Raw genomic sequence first — 12,579 nt, forward strand, 5'->3', positions numbered from 1 at the left:
TTAAATTCTCAAATGCCTCTTGGCATTGTATGTCCACCGAAATTTAGTGTTCTTCTTCAGTTAATCTGTTAGCAGTGCCATCACGCTGCTGAAGTTTGGAAGAAACCTCTGGTAGAATCTTCTTAGTCCCAAAAATTAAAACACTTCTTCAAGGTTGTTTGTGGAAATTCCACAAAGGCGTTCCTTGGGATCAACTTTCCGTGACCAATGTTATGTCCCAAGAATGTCACCTCAAATTCATTTTTCAGTTTTGCTTCACGTAATTGTTCAACAAGCTCTAACAGTTGTACCATGTGATCTTTCTATAACTTGCTAAAGATCACTACATCATCCAAATAAACTGGAGTTTGTTAACCCAGCCACAATTTAGTTCATGAGTCTAAGGAAGGTGGCTGATGCATTCATCATTCCAAAAGGCATTACTTTGAATTGATATAGCCCATTTAGCGTTACAAATGTAGAAACTTCTTTTGCTTTCCAATAAGATACCTGCCAATAACCATGCAATAAGTCCAACTTTATACAGTCGTCCAAACTTGGTGTTGGGCATGTGTCCAATTTTGTTACAGCATCGACCTTCTGACAGTCCACACAAAATCATTGAGTCCTGTCAGGTTTGGGAACTAACATGATCAGCAAACTTGGTTCGATGATATTATCATATCCACTTCCTTCTGGATGTGTGTGGCTTTGAAAGGATTAAGCCTGTAAGGATGTTGTTTTATTCAGATAGCATTCCCTACTTCCACCTCATGCACAATAGTATTAGTTCTGTTGCAACAAACCTTTCAACTGGGTTCTTTGCTCCTGAAACAGATAATTCACTAACCTATTGCACTCCTCAAGGAATTCCTCATTGTTTAATGTATTTTGAAGCACATGAAACTTCACAACATTGGATTTGATTCTGCAGGGCAGTAAATAACATTGTTTCTCCAGTTCCCTGCCTCTGTTATAATAAAGTTTCAATATATTCACATGACCTAACTGATACAGTTTTCTATCCAGCATCTTTACCAGATAGTTTACCTGACTTACCTTTCTCTCAATGTGATCGGGACCACTAAACCTGGCTTTGAAGGCATTTCCTACCACTCGTAACAATACTAACACATCATCCCCACAGGAAAACAACCAAATTTCAGAGTTTTTATCTGTCACCTGTTTCATTCTATGTTGTGGCCTGTTAGGTGCCATTTAGCTAATTCACTTACTTGATTTAATCTCTCCCTCACCTCGATTACATAATCCAAATGTGAGATCTCCTGTCAATTTTTCTTTAATTTCAAAAACCCTCTCATGTCATATCCAAAGGTAGTAAACTGAGTAGATTCATTTGAGGCATCTCTAATGGCAAACAATACCAATCCCAACATTCACATAATCCTGATTGTCAAGAGTGGACAATCTTTAGGGTCTGATCCCACGTTCCTAAAGCTCCCTGGGATTCAGGATGGTACACACTTGATTTAAAGTGTTGTATGCCTAAGCCATCCATGACTTCCTTAAAAAACCTAGCAGCAAAAGTAGACCCTTGGTCTAACTGAATCTCTCTGAGTATCACATACTGTGTGAAAAAAGCTATTAACTCCTCAATCACCATTTTTGCATTAATACTTCATCATGGAATTGCCTCCAGGAATCTGGTAGACACATCCATTATTGTTAGCAAGTACAGGTTCCCACTTCCAGTTTTAGAGAGGGGACCTACACAATCAATCATAACCTTCGTGAAAGGTCCTTCTAATGCAGGATTTAGATTAGATTCCCTACAGTGTGAAAACAGGCCCTTTGTCCCAACAGTTCCACAAAGGGTCTGGTTTTATTACTGCCTGTAGCTTACCTACATGACACATATGACATGTATGTCAAAAGTTAACCACATCCTTGTGCTCTTCAGGTCAATAGAAATGCTTTTGTACCTTAGCCTGAGTCTTCCTTACATCTGGGTGACCTCCTATTGGTAGTTCAGGTGCTATCCATAACACTTGCTGTCTTTATGCTACTGGCAACACAATCTGGTGCACTTCTGCCCATTTCTTCTCGGTACTAACCTGCCATGGTTGATACTGGATCTTGTTACTGCACAGTCTAGGAAAGTTCCAGGGTATTTTTGTTTTAACTCCTCAGTTTCCTCATCTTCCTTTGGCTTCACCACAACAAGGGGTTTTACTCCCACTTTGGATCCTGCTAAATTGTTCCCAAGAACATACTGTATTCCTGGAACTGACATTCTGTCAATCACTCCCACTGTTACTTCCCCACTCTTCAGTTGGCACACCAACCTGATCTTACATATATGAATGCTAATTTTCTGTCTATCTATCCCACAAATTACCACTCTCTCAGATAACATGTCAGGAAGAGTGCAAATAGGTTCATCTCTTACTATTCAAGACTGATTAAGAACATAAGAACTCAGGGCAGGAGTAGACTGTCCAGCCCTTCAAGCATGCTCTGCCATTCATGGCCAATCTTTTTGTGGACTCAGCTCTATTTACCTGCACTCTCACCATATCTCTCAATTCCTTTATTGTTCGAAACAAAATCTATCTTAGCTTTGAAAATGTTTACTCAAGTAGCATCAACTACTTCACTGGGCAAGGAATTCCATAGATTTTACTATCCTCTGGATGGAGAAATTTGTTATTAATTCAGTCCTAAATCTGCTCCCTCTAATCTTGAGGCTATGACCTTTTGTCCTAGTTTCATCTGCCAGTGGAAACATTCTTTCTACTTCTACCTTATCTATTCCTTTCGTAAGTTCATATGTTTCTATAAGATTCCCCTCTCAATCAACAGAATTCCAATGAATATAATACCAATCTACTCAGTTTCTCCTCATAAACCAACCCCTCAACTCTGGAATCAACCTAGTGAACCTCCTCTGCACCCCCTTCAGTGGCACTACATCTCTTCTCAAGTAAGGAAATCAAAACTGCACACAGTACTCCAGGTGTGGCCTCACCAGCACTTTGCACAGCTGCAACATAACCTCTTTGCTTTTAAACTCACTTTAGCAATGAAGGACAAAATTCCATTTGCCTTTCTAATTACTTGTTGTACCTGCAGACCAACGTTCAGTGATTCATGCTTGAGGATACCCATATCCCTCTGCATAGCAGCATGTTGCAACTTCTTACCATCAAGTAATAAATCTTTTTTACTATTACTCCTATGTAAAATGTATGACTTCACATTTATTTACAGTGTTCCATCTGCCAGAACTTTGCCCACTCAATGTATCTATGTTCCTCTGCACAGTTTACTCTGCCACTCATCTGCAAACTTTGACACTACATGTGGTCCCCAACTCCAAATCATCGACATAAATTGTAAATAAATGCAGTCCCAACACCAATCTCGGAGGCTATCACTAGTCACTGATTGCTAGCCAGAATAGCACTCATTTATCCCCAGTCGTGCTTCCTGTTAGTTAACTAATCTTCTATCCATGCTAATACTTTACCCTAATGCCACATATCCTTATCTTATGAGGCAGCGTCTTGTGTGGCACCTTGTCAAAGGCCTTTTGTAAATCTAGGTACACCACATCTACTGGGTCCCCCTTGCTTGTAATGACTTCATAGAATTCCAAACAATTTGTGAAGCATTGACCTATCCTTCATGAACCCAAATTAGATTAGGTCCTATATCTCTCAAATTTCCCTTCTCCCCTGTTCTTTCGGAATAAACTTTACCCACAGACTTTATAGAGATCAGACACTAACTCAATACTCAGCCCCTGCCTAGGCAATGCAGTCTCCTGCAGCTCCTTAATCTTTGTTGGGGTTTCCTTTCCTACCTTCACCAATGCACTGGCTTCGCCTCTTTTATCACATCTTTTCCCCACAGTGCCCTTTCTTTCACAACCAGCCCTGTGACTTTACGTGTTCCACCTTCTGGCAGTGAAAACACCTTTTCCCAGTGTCCTTCTTAGAAAATTACATTACTGATGGTCTATGTCCCACTCCTTTGCGGTGAAAACATCTGAGGCCTTTCACCTCCTTTCCACCCTCTTAGGCTTCTTTATCCACCTGTGGTAAACTAGTGTGCTCTACTTTGTTTTGTAGTGTAGGATCACCCCTTCTCCCAATTTCTATCCCTCAGAGGATAAAATTCTTGCTGAAAGCTAAATTTTGCCTTATTGAAAATTCATCTGTCATCTCTGCCACTCTTCTCACTTCTTGAACTTCCTGTTCATCCACATGAATTCTTACCTCTGGAAGTGAGTTTTCTCCTTGTAATCTGTTAAAACATGAGTGACACAGAACTCCCAAATTCCACTATTTAACAAAAATATTAATTTATTCTTTAACTCTAAAAGTGAACTTTAAACAACAATTATTTACAACTCTAAGCCACCCTTTTCTTAACTGCTTATTACCTGCCTTCAACTCGATAACAATATGGCATTCTAATAAACACTTATTAAAATTAGATCAATGTAATTTCAAAACCATACAGCGGCTGTTGTTGGTGTCTGTCTTCTTTTGGCTGAAGATCTCCCTGGATCGTCGTCTTTCTTTTTACTATGAAGATGTTTCATGTGAAAAGGTATCTTTGATATGACAGTGTTTCTATCTTTTGGGTCTCTCAACGGCAGTCTGATGTTCAAAATGCCTACTTGTTATTATTCCTCCAACATCGGATCATCTCATTGCTTCAAAGTTGGCAAAACAATAAATTTATACTCAAATGTGTTTTAGTATCCTGAGGCATAATTTAAACTGATTGCATAAATTCAAATTGTCAAAACAGCAAACAACTCAGGTATGCATTTCACAGCCAAATGTTACATATTTTCAATTTTCCAATACACTCAGACTGCTAGCTAGTCATATGACAGATGCTTGTAAGCTCTCAATGCAAAATCAGCATTCACTCTCTCTTAAAGGTTGAGTACATACTTTCAGCTTGATGACAAAATGAGCATAAAGAACTGTAGATGCTGGAAATCTGAAATAAAAGGAGACACTGCTGGAGAAACTCACCAGGTCTGGCAGCATCAGTAAAGAGTTGACTCTGTTTTCTGCTGATGGATGCTGCTAGGCCTGTGTTTCTCTAGCACTGTTTTTGTTGCAAATATTGTTGCTCGAGGCAAAATCTTTATTGACTCTCAATCAGAAAAAAAATGTCATTTTTAATGATACCACAAGTCGTTAGCAACAACTAGAGGGCTCTCTGCAGGAATCTGTTCTGAAGATTCATACCTACAATCTTAACAGATATATTCTTAGTAAATATTTTTCAGTCTTAATAGCTTACCAACTATGTTGTTATTACAGAAAATATTTCATATTCTAAACTATTCTAGTTTGTTGATGAAACTGGAGACAGGTTCCTCTTAATGCTGTTCACGCTGGACATCAAAATTAGTCCTCGAGATTAAGAAGACGACAGAACATATTATTCCTTCTTAAGCCTATTAACAACCAAAATGAATATTGTGATTCAGGTACTGCAATAATTTCATGAAGGACTGCAGATTCTAGAGATCTGAAACAAAGATAGAAATTGGTTGAGAAACTCAGTAGGTCTGACAACATCTATCAGGAAAAAGCAGAGTTAACATTTTGAGACCAGTGAGTCTTCAGAAGTTTTGATTTCACATTTATTTCCTAAATTCTAATGCACAGTTGGCATTAGAAGTCCTATTCTAATAGTCCTATTAGTAGTCCTATTCTGTGCATAAACCAGATGTTCTCCAATTTCCAATCAGAAAAAGAGGCTATTCTTTATTACCAACAGAAGCACTTATCACAATACAGGACGAGCTCATCCAGGATCAAACTTCTGAAGTGATTTTTTATTTCTGACCTTGTTTTAGCTTTATATGAGTATTTAATATCTGACCACAGATGTCAACTGACACTTAGGGCATACAAGGAATCTCTCTGCTGATTCTTTCAATCTCCTACAAAATGATATAATGAGCTATCTCTAACATACATTTGGTTTCTACCAATTTTCTTTCAAAAATCTAGTGCAAGATTTAGAAATTTCTGCAGAAATTTTACCACGTGTTAAGTAATTCTGCCTTATCTATTGACACATGGCAAGTGTTTTTTTAAGAAAGGATGAAATAAGGATCTATAAAGAGCAAATAAGATCCATGTTTGGATATATAGTTTAAGGGTTGGTAACCAGCACAGTGGCTTAGTGGTTAGTACTGTTGCCTTAAAGTACCAGGGACCGAAGTTAGATTCCAACATCGGGTGAATGTCCGTGTGGAGTTTGCACATTTTTCCCATATCGGCATGGGTTTCCTCCGCATGCTCCAGTTTCCTCCCACATCCAGAGCTGTGCATGTTCGGTGAATTGGCCGTGCCAAATTGCTCATAGTGTTCAGAGGTGTGTAGGTGAGGGGCATTTGTCAGGGGTAAACATAGGGTAGGGGAATAGGTCTGGGTAGGGACTCTTAGTAGGGTCAGTGTGGAATTATTGGGCCAAATGACCTGTTCTCACACTGTCGGGATTCTATGATATAAAGAGGCTTTACAAAAATAAAAATCAGAAGCAACATGAGAAAACATCTTTATCGGTAAACAGTGGTTGGGGTTTAGATATACTATCTGATGGAATGGTGGGATTCAGATTACAGAGGAACCTCGCTTATTTGAGCATCAATCATCCAAATTTTGGATTATACAAAGAAGATCTCAAGGTTCCAACAGAAAAATTACATCAAAGAGGTGTTACCAACACCGGTCATGTCTTTTGTTTATAATGACTAAAAGTGAATGTGGCTTACTGAAATGCTGAAGAGAACAGTCCTGGATATCAACGGGAGCCCAGGCACCGTCTCCAAATAACTGACCTCCCACCCTCTCTCTCTCTTCCCACACTTTCCCTTGACTTCTACACAGGGATGTACCCTAAACACCCCTTCCCCAGATAATCCCTCCAATAGTGTCCTGTACAGAGCAGCATGGGAATTTGTCAAAACGTTGCGTGCTATTTTGAGACTCACCTCCCCACGCCCCCCAAAAGGCAGCAGGAGTCTTGCTGTTGGTGTCTGGTCTGGCAGCTATTTCTATTTTGGGACTGGGGCAGGGGGCAGCATGGGATGGAGTGCTGCGCAGTGTTCTGCTGCCTACTTTCCTGAACAAGGAATGGACATAGCAAGTGCTCACTCTGTCAACCCCACTGAAGTGAAGCAGTGGCAGGGAAGAGGTTTCAGCAATCCCGCAGGTCCCTTAAATGCAAGTGTGTGTCTGCTCAGAAATAAACCCTGAGCCAGAGAGGGAACAAGGCAGGCAGAGCGAGGAAAAAGGAAACTTCAGAAAACTCAGAGTCCCAGAGGAGAGGCTTTGAATCAGTTATCCAAATAATCAATTATCCAAACAAAATACTGCCCGCCTGCTTGAATAATCGAGGTTCTTCCATATACGGAGACACATTGAAGCTCTCTGACATGTATTGACATTCACTGTTGATGTCTGAGGAACGTGCAATATACTGTTCAGTGTTGTGACAAATTATGTCTCAAGCTTCATGACAGTCAAGCTAGACTATCCTAATAATGAGGCACAGTGGCATAGAAGGGAAGAAAAAGGAAGCAATCCTACACTCTGGATTCTACTACTTCATGGGTCTTCTGACTCCATGTGCACAAAGATCAATGGGGTCAAGACCTGGCTTAGTCAGTAATATGAATGACTTTGAGTAGACACTGCTGAAAATGTGTTGCTGGAAAAGCACAGCAGGTCAGGCAGCATCCAAGGAGCAGGAGAATCGAAGTTTCGGGCATGAGCCCTGCTTCAGGAATGAGGAGAGTGTGCCAAGCAGGCTAAGATAAAAGGTAGGGAGGAGGAACTTGGGGGAGGGGCGTTGGAAGTGCAATAGATGGAAGGAGGTTAAGGTGAGGATGATAGGCCGGAGTGGGGGTGGGGGTGGAGAGGTCAGGAAGAAGATTGCAGGTTAGGAAGGTGGTGCTGAGTTCGAGGGTTGGGACTGTGACAAGGTGGGGGGGAAGAAGAGAATGAGGAAACTGGATTTCTCCACTCCAGCCTATCACCCTCACCTTAAACTCCTTCCACCTATCGCACTTCCAACGCCCCTCCCCCAAGTTCCTCCTCCCTACCTTTTATCTTAGCCTGCTTGGCACACTCTCCTCATTCCTGAAGAAGAGCTCATGCCCAAAACATCGATTCCCCTGCTCCTTGGATGCTGCCTGACCTGCTGCGCTTTTCCAGCAACACATTTTCAGCTCTGATCTCCAGCATCTGCAGTCCTCACTTTCTCCTTTGATAGTGTCTACTCAATCATCAAATCAAGGGACAATGAATCAATGACAATCAATCAAATAGTAGCCTTCCAAATGAATTGGATGAATACTTAAACAAATTGCAGGGAAATGGGGAAAAAAAAAGTGATGATTAGGACTAACTCAACTGCCCCTTCAAAGGCTCAAAAGCCTGAAAGCATCCTGCAGTAACTTTCAATGATTTTCTAACAGGATATATTATTAGAAACTGGAACAAGCAACTACCACTAGTTCCAGGAATGTATCTAGAAAAATTGTTTGGAGTTAATCTGCAAAAGGAAGAGAATTAACCTCATTACAGAATAAGCAGCCTACATGGTGCCATATTGGTGGCATTTGTTTACTATGTGAATTTGCATTTTTCACAAATGATACAAGTTCTATTTACAAATGCTTTCAAATTTTCTAAGTTTATTTGTACTCTGAAATATTTAGTAAAACACAAAACAGTTAGTTAAGTTTCAATACCAGAACAATCCTTTCAATGAAAAATCATATTTTTTCAAATTGCAAAAATAGGAGCAGATATGACAAATTGTATATCTAAACAATGTTAAATTTAGGCTTAATGTCTCCAGTAACATGCATTGCATCTTAACTCAAAATTCTAAAAATAAACATTTTATTACAATACTGCTATTCATAATATACAGCATAAACAGTTCCTACGACAAAAAACGTAGTGGTATGAAAATGGCTTTCACACCAACTGTCATGTTCTGGATCCCACAGAAATCTGCTGGCAATCTATGTAATTAAAGTAAAATACATTCAAAACTATGTAAGACACTATCATTTCAAAAACAATATATTCAATTCAAAATAATTTATCATTAAATTTTTCATTTAAAGTTGTTGTTTCAGAGTAGATTTAGTTATAAATGGTTTTTTTAATTGCTGAAAAACAGACATACTATCTTACACGCTTCAGAACTCACGCAAGAATACCAATTTGTATGGCATGAAATACAGGGTGATGACTGATTGGCAAGTGGATTCTGATTTGTCAAAGCCTCTTGCCAACAAATCAACACTGTTTCTCTTCCCAAACATTCCCTTTGAAATTAGTTAAAATCACATAACATCAGGTTACAGCCCAACAGGTTTATTTAGAACCATTAGCTTTTGGATTGCTGCTCCACAGCTACCCAATGAAGGAGCAGTGCTCTGAAAGCTAGTACTTCCAAATAAACCTCTTGGACTATAACATGGTGTTGTGATTTTTAAACTTTATACACCCCAGTCCAACACCAGCACATCCACATTATGGCCCTTTGAAATTGTTATTCTCACTGCTGTTCTGCTGAGTGCAATACAAAAAACTTTGGCAACACAAAAAAAAGCTTCAACATGTCTTCTTTTCGACAATAATCAAGTTCTGTACTTCATGACTTTTTTTAACAACTGCTCTTAAAAAAGCGAACCTGACTCTACCATTTTAAAAGACTCTCTTTGTGGTCAATATCACCACTAGATGGAGCACTTTTTTAAATATTATTTTATTCATACAATTATTTGGATCTGCATCAGTCATGCATGTTTGGACATGCTTAAAATCAGATGCTTTTGAACAGATGAAGAGCACAAGCTCGAAATGTCGACTCTCCTGCCCCTCAGATGCTACTTGACTGGCTGTGCTTTTTCAGCAACACACGTTTTGACTCTAATCTCCAGCATCTGCAGTCCTTACTTTCTCCTGCTTTAAAACTTGCATCCAACAGGAAAATGCAGGATATGATAAACATATAAAAGTAACATCATCAGAACCAAAGAAATGCAAATACATTTGTGAGCAGGGCCTCCAAAATGCTAAAGAGTATTTGGAATTTTGTGTAGATCGTTTTCCCTGAGTAAATAGGCCATACGCACTTGTGTTATTTGCTCAGCTGATTTCCCTGGGACTCTCCTACATATACCCTATCTTAGCTACTCATAATATACAGCATACACAGTTCCTTTCGTTCTATTCTTATTTTTTTCAGCTGGGATACTATATTTAATTGTACTAAAATCAGTTTTTTTTAAAATTCACTCATGGAAACTGGCAGGCCAGCATTTACTGCCCTTGAGAAGTGGATGGTGAGCTGCCTTCTTGAACTGCTGCCACTCACATGCTTTAGGTGGATGCACAATATCTTTAGGGATGGAATTCCAGGTCTTTGGCCCAACAATACTGAAAGAATGGCAATATATTTCAAAATCTGGATGGTGGGTGGCTTGGTGGGGAACTTGGAGGTGGTAGTCTTCCCATGTATCTGTTGCCCGGTCCTTCTCATTGGAAATGGTTGTGGCTTTGGAAGGTGCTGTCTAAGGATCTTTTGAATTTCTACAGACATTTGATAGATAGTACACAAAGCTGTGTTGGTGGCAGGGGGAGTGGCCTTTTATATCTTTCCCCTCTCACCTTGAATCTATGCCCTCCACTTTTGGACTGTCACATCGCAGGGAAAAGATCTTATGTATTTATGCTATTCATGCCCCTGATTTTATAAACCTCTATAAAAGGTCATCCCTCAGCCTCACATTCCTGGGAAAAGAGTGTCAGCCTCTTCCTATAGCTCAAATCTTCTAACACTGGCAACATCCTTGTATATCTTTTGTGAACCCTTTCAAGTTTCACAATGTCCTTCTGAGAGGAGGGAGACCAGAATTGCACGCAATATTCCAAAAGTGCCCTAACCAATGCCCTGCTGTTGAGACTGTTGTCAGATTTGCTGGCAGCTCCAGAGGACAGGACTTATCATATTGCAAAAAATATATTCATTTTTAAAAAAAACTCAATCATTGAATCTCGATGGTGTGAAAGCAGGCCATTTGTCCCACTGAATCTATACTGACCCTCCAAAGAGCATTCCATACCCCTTACCATATCCCTTGCATTTCCCGTGGCTAACCCACCTAGCCTGCACATCCCTGGACAAATAACTTTACAACTCCTATACTCAATGCTCCGACCAATAAAGACAAGCATACTAAACAACTTCTTCATTAGCCTATCTACCTGTGACTCCATTTTCAACGAAGAATGAACCTACACTCCAAAGTCTTTGTTCAGAAACACTCACCACTAAGTGTAAACATCTTGCCTTTCCAAAATGCAGCACCTCACATTTATCTAAATTAAACTGACCATTCTGCATCTCTAAACACCCATCTGGTGACCTTCAACATAATTAATCCAAAAGGACTTTGGATTACCAAAAGGGCAGCACAGTGGCTAAGCAGGAACCCAGGTTCAATTCCACCCTAGGGCGAATCTATCAGGAGGTTGCACATTCTCTCCACATCTATGTGGGATTTCTCCAGGTGCTTCAGTTTCTTCACACAGTCCAAAGATGTGCAGGTCATAGATTGGGCATGCTAAATTGCCCAAAGTGTCCAAGGATGTGCAGGATAGGTGGGTTAGCCACGGGAATTGCAGGGGATAAGGTAAGAGGTGTGGAATGGTTTTTGGACGGTCAATGTGATAAAATGGTCTGAATTCACACTGTAGGGATTTTTTAAAGAAATGCAATATAAAAAGTCCTGTCCTCTGCCAGCAAATCTGATAACAGTCTCAATAGCACAGCCAGGACTGCAAGCAGGCTCAGGAAGATGACAGCCATAGAATTTCAATGACATAGCCAGGAGAATGTTGGGTGGGAAGACTGTGCCCTCTTTAGTGGATAAGGTGGGGTGAAGGTTTTGAAGTACAAGCAGGTAGGGAGGAGGTAACTATCTTCTCAAAGGATGATCCCAGTGGGCAAAGGGCACCCTCCAAAGATAATGAACCCCTTTCTTCCCAGCCGTAACATTTTGGAGAAAACAAAATAGCTGCCAATTTGTACCTGCCCACACCAATTGTTTTATGGCATAGTCAGGGTAATATTAGATTTTGTTCAACTTTTAACAGTTTATTTACATTTGATAGATGTAATGCTGGTTTTGCCACTGTCCTTATTGAGGGTAAGCTCAAGAGTAGGTGAGAATGTGATAGCCTGGACACTTGCCCTATTTTGCATGTCTCCACACTGAAAACATACCTGCCAGATGCAAGTAATGTCAGGCTATAGTCTTTAGTAGTTGAATATTCTGTTGATTGACACCTACAAGATGGACAAAACCACTTGGAATAAAAAAAGCATCATGAACTTTTCATACTACTGTTTCCATGAAGAAGTTATTTTTGAAAACTATTGTCAACTTAAAATGATTTACTCACCATTATACCTTGATTTTTCAGTTCTCCAGTGAAAACTCTAGCAATTAATTTGAACCGTTCAGGTGCCAATTCTTTTGCTATGGTTCTCACATCATCAGAAAGGGCAAGA

The sequence above is a fragment of the Hemiscyllium ocellatum genome, chromosome 10 (genome assembly GCF_020745735.1).
Source record: "Hemiscyllium ocellatum isolate sHemOce1 chromosome 10, sHemOce1.pat.X.cur, whole genome shotgun sequence".
In the NCBI taxonomy this organism is placed as follows: Eukaryota; Metazoa; Chordata; class Chondrichthyes; order Orectolobiformes; family Hemiscylliidae; genus Hemiscyllium; species Hemiscyllium ocellatum.